The 12,359-nt window shown below is 41.0% G+C and overlaps 1 protein-coding gene across 1 annotated transcript in view; it reads left to right on the top strand.

The window, feature by feature from the left end:
- Window positions 1-12,359, top strand: part of GRID2 (glutamate ionotropic receptor delta type subunit 2) — a 1,453,399-nt gene that overhangs the window by 524,106 nt on the left and 916,934 nt on the right. The window lies entirely within an intron of this gene.

Genomic DNA, 12,359 nt, shown 5'->3' with positions numbered 1-12,359 from the left:
CCACAGCATATCTATTACTTCTCTCCCCAGCTTGGTGTCATCTGCAAAGTCTGTGAAGGTGTACTCCATCCCATCTTCCAGGTTGCTGGTGAAGATATTGAACAAAACCAGCCCCAGGACTGACCCCTGTGGCACTCAATACTGGCTGCCAACTAGACTTACTACCCTTTGAGCCCAATGATCCAGCCAGTTTTTTGTCCACATAGAGTCCAATCATCCAACCCAGACTTAGCTTACTTGTAAGAATGTTGTGGGAGACAGCATCAAAAGCTTTGATAAAGTCAAAGTATATCATGTCCATGGCTCTTCCCATATCCACAGAACCAGTCATCTCATCACAGAAGACATGTCTAGGGATAGGTCCAGTTTGATAAAACTAGTTGCCAGTATAAGCTATGCTCAGTTTTACTCAAAATAATGAACTAAGATATATGTTGACATTGACTTTAATGAAGCTACAAGAATCTATTTTTAGCCTGGCTTTCAGTATGCATTTCAGTGTTATTTCTGTCATGTTATAGTGTTGCCACACTGATGCAAATTATTTCTTACAGCAGAGAGGTGGCAGTAGTTTGCAAAATATAGTGCCTCCATGATTGACTATAGCTGAATATTTCTACATCCTCTACAGTCTGTTCACTGTGAATTGCTGTGTAGATTACATTATTTTAAATCCAGGGGAAAAGCATCCTTGACATTTTTTGAGAGGAGATTTCCTAAAACAGAAAAATTGTATCCCTGAAATACCTGTATCCTACAGTGGTAAGTTATTAAATGTTCATGTATGTGTGTGCCCACGCACGCATACACACAGAGTCACTAAGCCATCGCTTTTTTTAATCACATGTCTTAATTTGTCTTCCAATACAATGGTGAACAAAAGAAAAGAATGATGGGAAATCCTGTCTCTTTCATCTACCTGCAGTTTAAATGCCAATGGATTCATTTTCTTGTCTTGTATTCCTGGGATAGATGGGAACAATTGAATCAAAATTTCTGTCAGCCAAACATCAGTAAATGCAACAGCAAACAATACGGTAATGCTTTGCCTTCTTCAGCTTCATTAAGCAGAAGGGGAATTGTCATCTTACTCTTGTGTATGAATGATAGAGAAAAAAAAACAGATGTTGTGTAGTATCTGCAGAAGCAGGATGCCAATTTTATTTCCCTTTTTAAGTAATCAACAGAGAACAAATCTATTGTTCTTAAATGAAGGCCCATATGTTGATTGATCACAGCCATATTGTACGGGCTGCTGTCTTCTGCTTACCATGTTGGGGGGTAAAGAAGGCAAGAGGGAATACATTATGAAATGTTAAACCTTTATGCTAGGAGCAGGAAAAATTTGTAAACACTGAGAGTGCCTGGATTTATTGAGGCATTTTAAATCTCACAACTTTTTGTAATAGAAAAGGAAAAATGGAATTTCCTAAATATTATACCAGTTTACATCAGCTGATGCTGAGGCCCTGCTGTAACGTTATGTCTACCATAAGGTGGTGGCAATATACTGGACTACTACTGAAGATATTAAGAATTACCATTTTTGCATTATGAGACTTACTGCCAGATCGGAATACTTCCATGAATTATATGAGGAGCCCAGAGGGATACAGCTTATGTAATGCAACGTGTCCTGGAAGTATCATGTATTCTGACATTACTTACCTAACAGAACATCTTTAAATACAGTTTTCGATATTCTTTTAGTCATTTGAGAAGTTTTAGGTTTCTTTTTCTCTCTCTCCATTATGCACATTGTAAGAAAATATAGTGCAGCTTTGTGTTTTAACAATATCTACCCTAAAACTGTGCATTGTCAAAATGCTATTCTGAGATAATGTTCTTGGTTCATAAAGCTTAATGATAACAAATAGTACTAAAGAATTAAACGAGGAAATATTCAGAGGAAGGAAGAAAATTTGTCTTCAGGAAACATTAGTTCATGCAGAAGGTCATGCAAGTAAAAATATGGAGCAAATTTATAGTTGATGATCTCTGCTACTTGAGAAAATGCTTTTCATACAAAAAACTCAAGTCACACAGCAGAATTATAGGGAGTGGAATGATATGATTTTAGTCACCTGAATAAGTCATTTTTAAATGGTTCCATTTAGATTTGTGAAATTGTTATGGACATTTGTTGACCAGATCACAAAATGTATTAGTGCTTGCTTGCCTTTTGCCATGATGACGAATAAAAAAATAAATATAAGTATTACTTGTCCATCAAAAAAATGACTCAAGCCACACAAACAGGTGAATAAAATTTTGCCAAAATGTTTTAATCAATTACATTTTTATTTCTTATGACAGTAAAACTCATATAATCATAACATACACTAGGCTCACGTTTTTGAACAGTAAATGATTTTTATTGTATAAATGTCTTGGAATTCATTTAATTGATATTACTCTCATCAGAGGCATGTTTCTTGGAACATATGCTTAAACTGTAAGAAACATATAAGGCAATAGGGGAATCTGACTGGTGAGTTTTAGGTAATATAGTACAGACTACCTGTCAGATGGATAGAGAAGTTGACAGTTTTGTTGTTTTTAGTTTGTGATTAAAAACAATAAAGGGTCTGAACCAGAAGAAATATAGTGTATTACTTGCTGCATCAGACAAGGGAACTGAGAGTCAGAACCTGCATCATCTTGTACAAATACTTAGCTTTGTGTTTTAATATCCTTAAAATGTTTATGTACCACAGTTTGGTTCTGTATGACTTAAGTGTTTGCAAAACACGTTAATGTTCTTGAATGGAAGATATTATGAAAAGGACAGAGGATTAATATTATCACCTGACCTGGACAATAAATGTTCAACAATCTTTATTTTTTATGTTTTTATTATTGGCCCATCATCATATTCTTGATGTAGGGTCTGAATCAACACATTGCCTCAGTAGAATTTCTAATATAAATTTTGTTGGATAACTGTTTGCCCTGCTTCAACCTCGACTGAACTCAGTGGGAGTTGCTTAATTGAGCTCAATGCTTTATATCGTGCATGTCATAAGGTATTAATATAATGATTTGACAGCCCTTTTTAAATAATTTTTCTATGTTTTCAGCCTGGCAAAGTGACATATTTGGGCTGTAACTGAAGATGTCATTTATTAAAAAAATCATCTTTACAAGAGATTCGTTTGGATTCTGACTGTTGGCACTAAAAAGTCATTCATAATCATTGAGGCATTACCCACCTATGACAGACAGAGGCACTAGATTAATTGAGCTTAGTGAAGTTTGCAGGACTAACACTTGCTCTCCAAAGGAAAACCATTAAATTTATGTCCTATTATTTTGTCATCAGAATAAAATAAAAAATATAAGAGCATTTCAAAAACTGTCTTTAAAAGTGATGATGATAGTACAGTATGTTGTGATTTGCTATAGTCTATCACACCTTATCAATTAAAAAAGTGACATTGTCATAAATACTGTCTATGGTGACATGTTAACATAGTTTGATATAAACATGAATTCCAGGTTTTCTATTTTGATTAGCAAGAAAGAGTCAAATACCCCTCCAAATCATGAGGGGATGTTGTATTCCTAGGTTGTAAAAAGCCAGTGATATCTGGCACGCTGTGTTTTAGATTTACTGTATATTTTCTCCCAGCAAGCATGTATCTTACTAACAAACCAGTCAGTCTACCTCCCAGTCTTTCACTGACTTGGCTTAGTATTGGGGTCTGTAAGAGAATCCCGTTTAAGGGTTACATTCTGTTTTACGATATGCATGATCAGAATGTGGATAGAAAACACCCCTGTGCTAGTATATCCTTAAATGGATTAGGACTTGGTCACCAGACTGGCTCATTGTATCTGCCACAGGTACAAACTGCAAACTCCCATAAGCTAGATGGAATGCCATTGTTTTAAATAGGGGACATGTGAGTCTGGAATGTGCTTCCTTCCTGTTAGATAAGGTTGTATTAGCACCAGTACTGTGCCAAGGAAGTTTGGTGCCTGGTGCAAAGCCCACAGAAGCAACTGCCCTTGCCCAGTGCATAGATCCAGGGGGCACACGTCCCCCTCCCCCCATGCTTGCCTGGAAGTACATTCATCTGTGGGAGCCACCCTCCCCCTGTCCTCATCCCCTCCAACAAGCTGCTCACAGCTCTGTCTCGTGCCCCGCCCCAGCTGGGCAGCACTTGTTGATGCTCCTTCACTTTGGCACCTAAGGCAGTCTCCCTGCTCACCCCCTCTCTTGTTATGGTAATGATTACTATTCTCAGTGTGCTCTGAGGCTTGTGAAGTCCTCACAGGCAGGGTTTTCTCATAGGCAGAGATTCTTTAGGTGGGGCCAGTTATCTTCTTGTTTGTATTGCATTGTTTTTGATCATCCAGAATGTGGACTGGACATCTCTTGAATGGCTAATTTAATCCCTTTGTTTTGATATTTTTTATGAAAAATATGTACATTGTTATTTGTCCTTGTTTCTCGTCTTCCTTGTCAAAAGGCAAGAGAAAAGCTACATTTATATTAGCTAAGTAGGAAGTTGGTAAAAACCAACTCTAGGTTAATCCTTAACACTTTGCTGATATATATGAATAAAATCTTATTATTGCCACTGTATGGGCTCCCATCGTTCTAGGATAGCAATGATTAATTTGCTCCCATACATACACTTTTGATGTTTGATATTGCGTGCAAGTATAAGGCAAGCTTAGCAGCTGCTAACCCTAAACTATGTATGACAGTGATCCTCAACCCGGATGCCATGACATCTTGGGGTGCCATGAGATCCTTTTAAGGGTACCACAGTGTAAAACACAATATTAGCACTGTTAGGTGTGCAAACACCAATTCACAAGGTAAACCCAGAAGGCGTTTATAGACATAAACACAACATAAACCTCTGGGAGGTATGTGTGTGTTCGGGGGGGACATCTTAATTAGTGCAGCTCGGAGAACTGCATTAAAAGCACCCAGAGCATCACATCTCAGTTTTCCTATGCTGAAAAATGGTGGTGGAGCACTTTGAACTAAAGCTTGTTGAATGAGTTTTAGTTTCAAGCGTCCCACCACCAATTTTCAGCATGGAGACGCTGATACACGTGACACTGGAGTCTGCTGGAGCACGGTAATTACCACACTCCAGCGGACTCAATTAAGCAAGTCTGCTCCAATGCACTGGAATTACAACACATTGGAGCAGCCTCCCTGCATGCATATAGGAGACTGGGGTTTCACTTAGGAATCCATCACGCCAAAACATTCTAACCTGTTGGTGATTTTTCTTAGTTCTTTGCACCAGAATTGCTCTATTATTTTTCTATAGTAAAAAAAAAGTAAAAACGAAGAGCTGGCATTTTCTGAGGGGTGCCTTGGGTCTAGTGAGGGGTGTCTTGAGTTTAAAACAATTGAGAACCACTGAGGTGTGGAAATTGACAGCAGCAAGATATGGATGATTGGCTATATCCTCCTTTGACTTCTTGTCCAGCTCCTCTTCTTGCAACTGTGGCAGCTGTGAAACTGCCCAGAGGGGCTAGTGAAGTAGTAGTATCCTACTACTGGGTAATTATGCAGATGTCTTTGTCAGGAATTTAACTCCCAGGTTTGGTTTTGTGTTTTTATGTTTCAGAATATACAGCAAACGCTATACTGATCCTTAATTAAACTCTGAAGGCCCAAGTCTTGTAATGATTTTTTTAAAGTGCTTATAGATATTTGCTTAGAACATTGTTTATATCCTGGCCTCTGAGCTAGTATTTGCAGATGCTTCAGCTATGTGCACAACAAGTTTGAAAATCAGTGGCATTTGGAGGGTTTTTTTAGTACTTTAATACTATAGTACTACAGTTTTTTACCCCTAAGGAAATAACTATATGTCTATTTTCTTGCTGTCAGTGTAGAGACAAGTTAACCTAGAAAAGATAGTGCTGTTTTTTGACCTCTGCTATTTTTTCTGATGTATGTCATGAAAAATAACTTGCGTGTTTTGTGGATATTGCTAACATAATTCTCCCCACCCCTCCAGAAAAACCCTGGATACAGATCCCTTTGGGGACTTTTGGGGACATTCAAATCCAGCTAGGAACTTGATTAGGCATAGTCTCCTTTTCTGTAAGCCTGTAATGATTTTTGCAAATCCTAATTGAACATTAGCAGAGATTGTGTATGATTTTTATGATTGTATGATTTTGTATGATTACTTGGTCTCTCTGCAGAACATAATCTCTCCCCCATTTTTTCTGTTGATATCCTTGGGTTTCTTAGGTTAAGACTCCTGAGGAACTTATAAGGAAGTCTTAGTTCTCATCACCTGCCGTTTTTAACTTGAGGAATGTGGTGTATTGAGGTCTTTCTTAATAAACAAATCTTAACAAACAATTGGGTGTATTGAGGTTTATCTTAATAAAACATACAATGGGGTGCCCTCTATACCAGGGGTAAGAAATTATTTTGGGTGGAGGGCCACTTAACAAAGTTGCATAAGCTTTTGAGGGCCACATGGGGTAGCCTACCCCTTGGCGGTTGCCCTGCCCTGGTCACCATCCTGGGACCGGAAGTCCTGCCCCTAACCCCTGACCTTTGGCACCAGAAGTCCCTCCCTTTGCCCCCCCAGAAATGCTCCTTTGGGGGTGGGGACGTTGCCATCTTAGAACCAGAAAAAAAATCATACACTAAAAGTCAAACACCTACTATAACATATTTTTAGTACAAAAAATATTTTTGTCATGATTTGTGTTTGCATAGTGCATATAGAAGTGGATGCATAACTCAAAAATAAAGTCTTAGTCTTGTATATTGTGGGGTGGTGTATGGTGTGGTATGGGTGTATGGAGGGGCTTGAGGGTGTCTGTGTGGGGGGGCAATAGAGGGTGTATATGTGGGAGGCATATGGGGGCAGGGTGTGGATGTGTGGCATATGTGGGCTGTGAGGGAGGGTGTGGGGTGTGGGGACCCATCCCACACTACCCCCCTCGTGTGCAGCCTCCGCAGACACTGGCGGCAGTGACAGCAGCAATGGCAGAAGGTGGGGGTGCTTGGGATGCTCGTGCCCAGCACAGGTGCTGTTGCCCAATGGCACATGGCTCTGGCCAGCACTGTGCATGGGAAGAAGGAGCACAGCCTGGCCAGGCCAACTCTATCACTGGGGCTGCACACCATACACATGCAACTTCTGCACTCACGTGCCATGGGAGGGAAGCTCCACACACTGGCTGGTTATTTTCTCCACCACCTTCATGGCAGGAAGCAGTGAACACAGCCAGCTCCAGTGCATGGAGCTTCCCTCCAGTGCTGTGCAAGTGCTAGGAGCTGCATGTCCACAGTGCAGATCCCCAGCAAGACGGGCAGCCCAACTGGGCTGTGCTCCTCACCACTGTACGCAGCACTGAGTGGAGTCATGTACCATCAGGCAGCAGCACCTGCACCAGGCATGACCACCCCAAGCATCTCCACTTGTTTCTGTTTCTGCTGCTGATGGTGGGGGATGAGCACTATGGGGAGAGCATTGAGGGTCCCCATCCCCCCTATCCTCCCTTACACCCACACCCACACCCTGCCCACCTAAGTTCTGCACTACCACCAACCCCCTGGAGTGCAGGCTCTGTGCTAGTGCTAGCCCTGGCCCTGTGCTCTACACTCCCGCAACCCCCGCTCCCACTGCATTCCTACCTGCTTCCCAGAGCAAGCAGGATGCTGTGGAAGCTGAGCAGGACCCAGCTACCCATGTGATAAATGGTGTGATAAAACAAGCAATAGGCTACAAAGTTATTGCACAGAAAATGTGTAATAACTTTGTGTCTTATTGTAATCATACCATTTATTGAACATCTGATCAGGTGCTCCCTTGTGTCTGGGATCCCCATTAACTGAGGGGCTCCCAGCCATAGGGGTGTTCCACCTGCTGCCAGCCCTGCATCTGACAGGGCTCACAGTGGTATCTCATTAGGTATGGGGTTTGTAGCAGGGGTAGCAGGGAGAACAAGTCTTATGAGGGTCTCCCTGCTGCCACTAGTACAAGCCTCCTACTTCACAAGACTCAGCTGTAGCATTCTCCCAGCTGCCACCATTAATTCCTGCACTCATGATCATGACCCAAGGCTCCCCCTATGCCAGCGATAAGGTGCGATAGGATCTAATGTGTGGCATGGCAGGCGGCATAATTGTGTGACGTGTGCATCAGATCCATTGCACCTTTACTTGTATGTTTTGAGGGGCCCCCAGAGTTCAGAGTTTATAATGAAACTGGAAATCAGTTGAACTTACCATGCCTTTGGGTTGTTCACTATAAATCAAGTCCTGTAGATACCTCCCACGTATGCTAGCTTACAAATAATTTTGCCTTCTCAAAACTTTTCAGATGACTTGAGGGTATTGGGTGGAAGATGAAACTGGATAGTAACTTCCCTGCTTTCCTTTATCCTCAAATTACTCATGGCCAAATTTTGGTGACTGTGGCAAGACCAGGTCCCAGGGAGCCTGTGCTGTCCCCTTGTGGCCAAATGGCTATTGCTGCACACTGTTTCTAGGTACCCTCTCTTTCCCTCTTTCCTGCCATGCCTTGATGTAAACATTAGATTGTTAAAGGGAAGCTACTTTAGGGTCTTAGAACATGTCCTCATCTTCCCTACAGCAGACATTCCACTTCCAGACACCACTAGCTCAAAGCAGGTCTGTTGGTAGTTGGACCCTCCTGGCTTATATATGCCTCAAGTCATTCATTGTAACATGGGCTATTCAAGGCCTCTGGACCTCCCCTACAGTCATGCCCTTACTTTGCAGGTGTTTCTGATCACTCCCTTCTTGGCCTGTGCCCCTTTCCTTTTGCTAGGCCCTCTAGCTTTGGTCTGCTGTGTCAAACTCAGCTTCTGGATTCCAGGCCCTGTCTCTCCTACTTGGATTCTGGGCCCCCTGACACTGGTTGCAGTCCTTCTCAGACACTGGGCCTCCCACCCCTGTCCTTGTTCTTTTCTGTGCAATGATCCTGCTCTGCCTTTGTTTGTCTAGGCCCCTGGCCCTGTCTTCACCCTGTTCTGGGCAATGATCCTGCTTTTGTGCCAAAACCTACTCCATTTACTGGGCCTCTTTCCCCTGGTGGGCTCAGGACACCTGTGTGCCCTCAGGCACTACTGGGATCTCTGCCAATCCGTGATAATTCCAAACCCAAACCACTGGTAGAGACTATAGCGCAATCAGAAAGCCCTCTGGCTGTAAGAAAACTCCCCCCACACTGGGTTCCAACATAACATAAGCTCCCTGGAGGGGGCACTAAGCTCTGTCCCCCACTCCCTTTCAAGCTGTAGATATCTTGGCAGATCTCAGGGCATCATGAGTTAGCCAGGTAGTCCTCTTTGGCCTTCCTGCTCAGGAGTTCTTACCCCTTCAGCTTTCAGGGCCAGACTGCCTGCCAAGTCCTAGCTTTATATCCCTCCTAAACCCTGCTTATCTAGTCGCATGATTCTGCAGACACTCACAGGTGTTTTATTCCTGATGACCCTCCTGCTCTGCCCTGTGAGGACTTAGTTCAGCAGCCTGCAGCCCTCTGCTCATGGGCTTCCTCCCTTTCTGCCTCACTGGAGTTTGCTGCTCTGTCTCCACTCCCTGTGTGGGTTGCCTTACCCGGGGTGGACCTCTAGCTGGATCCAGCAGTTTGCTTGTGAGCAGCAAGTTCATTAGCAGCTAGATTGCTTCCAAGCTTCCAGCCCTGCCTGATGTAGCTCAGTCTGCTCTAGTTTCTTCTTAAAGTAACAGCAACCTCCTGGCTTACTGTTACAATACCCTTACAGTGAATAACTTTTTACTTTACAAGAAGATTCATTGGCTATAAATGAAGGATCCAGGAGGGGTGCTGAGGTGTAGTTGTACCCCCTTTGATTCCTGTTACACCCAGAGTTTAAAACAAATTGTCTGGCAGTGGCAGTAGCATTTCTATTCAGGCAGCAGCGAGGGAGTCAGATGACTTCAGGGCTAATTATAATCTATCTAATTCCTTCTAAACTCTTCATTCCACAGGTGCTAATGGCCCCCTCTCCTTTTTTAATGGCATTGATGTTCCATTAATCAAGCTGCCTTTTCTTCTACAATCCTGTCTATTACCTCTGCCTGGTAATGTAATTCCTATTTCATGGCCCTTCAAAGTTAAATGAACGTGAACACAGGTGTGGAAAACCTTTTAGTGAAGGAATAGGTGCACTGTCAAGATGCTCAAGAAGGCTAGATTTTGTTTTATAAATCTGAAAAAGATATGTGTTTAATTCGAATGATTGGGAGGACTAATGAAACTATGGCTTTTGATTATTTTTGCCTAGTTTGTTGTGTTTTTTATATATATAATACATGATATAGCAAACTAATGCACATTCCAATACAGTTATATTTATTTTTGCCTGGGTCTTATTTTTGCCTAGATTAAAAGGAATAATGTAGCCTAGCATATTAGTAAGGCTTCTAGTTTCTTTTTAAGTAGAGAAAAATATGTGTTGTGTTATCTGTGATGATGCAGTGCACCATCTGCACCACACTTTTCCAAATCCTAGATCCACACATGGATAAAGACTGTGATATTAATGTAGATCTACCTGAGCTACATTTAAACTTGTTAACCAAAATACAGGTGACAGTCTAACAAGAGCAGCAAAAAAGGAAGCATGAGCTAATTTACCATGCTTCTTAGAACTGCAGCCTAAAACAGCCCACAAGTTGTCGTTGTTAAATGGCAGAGCTAGCTAGTTTAAAGCTAGTTTAGGTCTCTCTGTATTACACTGCACTGCATTTCGTGGTGTAATACCCACCCAGATGTACTCACTGAAGTAAATAGGACTGCCTGGGAAGTAAGGTATTTGAATCCTGCTCTGAGTGTTAGAATTTTTCATCTTGAAAAGATGTCTGCATGGTAGGTGTTTAAATGTTTATGTATGTATATGACTGGTCAGAAGGGAAGGGATGAACACATTGCCTCTTATCTAAAAGCTTTTGTTAAAAAAAAATTGGCACCATATCAGCAGCTGATATTATGATGATAATATTATAATAATAATGATGTTGACTTTTAATTAAATGAAGTTGACATATTTTAAGTCTGCAGATTAACCATCTGTTGCTGCATTAATGAATATCCTTAGTGACATCAGATCAGGACCCATCTTTCTTCTTTTTTTCTTTTTTTTTTATTTCCCCAAGATAGCTTTCTGAAATGTATACTTGTTAACTAACCTATAACATGAAATATTGGCATCCCATGGACAGAAGCTGTTTGGAATATGCATTTACCTGTTCCCGGAAAAAATGTACCTTCTGTTCTGGGTTGTTCTGTGACATTTTCTGATCTGTTATTCCTATACTCTCAGCTGCAAAGTCTTCAGCTTTGAAGACTTCCCTTTGTCCCCTGTGTCAAACAACTTATTTTAAATATTATCTTTTGAATTGTGCATTTTTGTAGCATCCCAAAGGATTATACTTACTTTTCTGCTTATACAATTAAACTCACAAGCTCTTTTTGCTAGTAGGCATAAAGGTAGGATATTTTGAATGAATAGGGCTGCTTATTTAAACAAACTAGCTTGGTGAGTATGATTTATATATTGAATGTTTATCTTCAGCACCAGATGTATTGTGCATAAAACAATATTTGTTTTTGAAAGAATGACTTCTGCAATCAGCCGCTAACCAATATGCTGAGCTTCGTAATGACACAGAAAGAGGCAATAAAGAAGACATTATGCCATAATATGCAGTTGCATCCTCCATTCTTTTAAGTATTTACATGATTACTGAAGTGTTTCTTTATCAAATGAATGTATTTTACCTGTGAATTAATTTAGAAGAGTATTTTTAGTTACTCTCCATTACCCTTCTTTTGGGAATTGTTTATTCGTTAAAATGGGCTCACTTATGTAAAGAAGGAAGTTTTGAAGTAAATTCTTTCTCTTTTATCTTCCCATCAGAACCTGGCATTATAGTGTCACTTTAAAAAATGCCTCCAGTTCACTGGATTCTGAAAAGCCAGCATTCTGTTTCATTGCTTCCTTAAAAGGAAGAAATTCTACAGGTTTCAAACAATAAGAGTGCATGAGCCTGTTTTCATGTAGCATTTCATAATTCCTCTTGTTGAACCTAGAGATGGGAAAGAGAAAGTTTGTTGTGAACAGTAGGTGCAACATTTGAACATTAAAGTGTACAAGCTTGACCAGCCTTGAGATGTTAGCTGCTTCCGAGGGAGAAAAGTATGCCAAACTAAGCTATATATCCACAGCTCTGAAAGCGAGAGATATTACCTTTGATATTGTGATGTAGAAAAGTTCCTACTACATGGTACGTAACTTCATAATAACTCTGTGGTATCTCCAAAGCAACAGAAATGCAAATTTTCTTACATTTTTTCTAACTAATTTGG

The sequence above is a fragment of the Crocodylus porosus genome, unplaced genomic scaffold, assembly GCF_001723895.1.
Source record: "Crocodylus porosus isolate Cpor-Errol unplaced genomic scaffold, CroPor_comp1, whole genome shotgun sequence".
In the NCBI taxonomy this organism is placed as follows: Eukaryota; Metazoa; Chordata; order Crocodylia; family Crocodylidae; genus Crocodylus; species Crocodylus porosus.
Note: the sequence above shows the minus strand (reverse complement) of the source record. Positions and strands in the feature narration are given on the sequence as shown.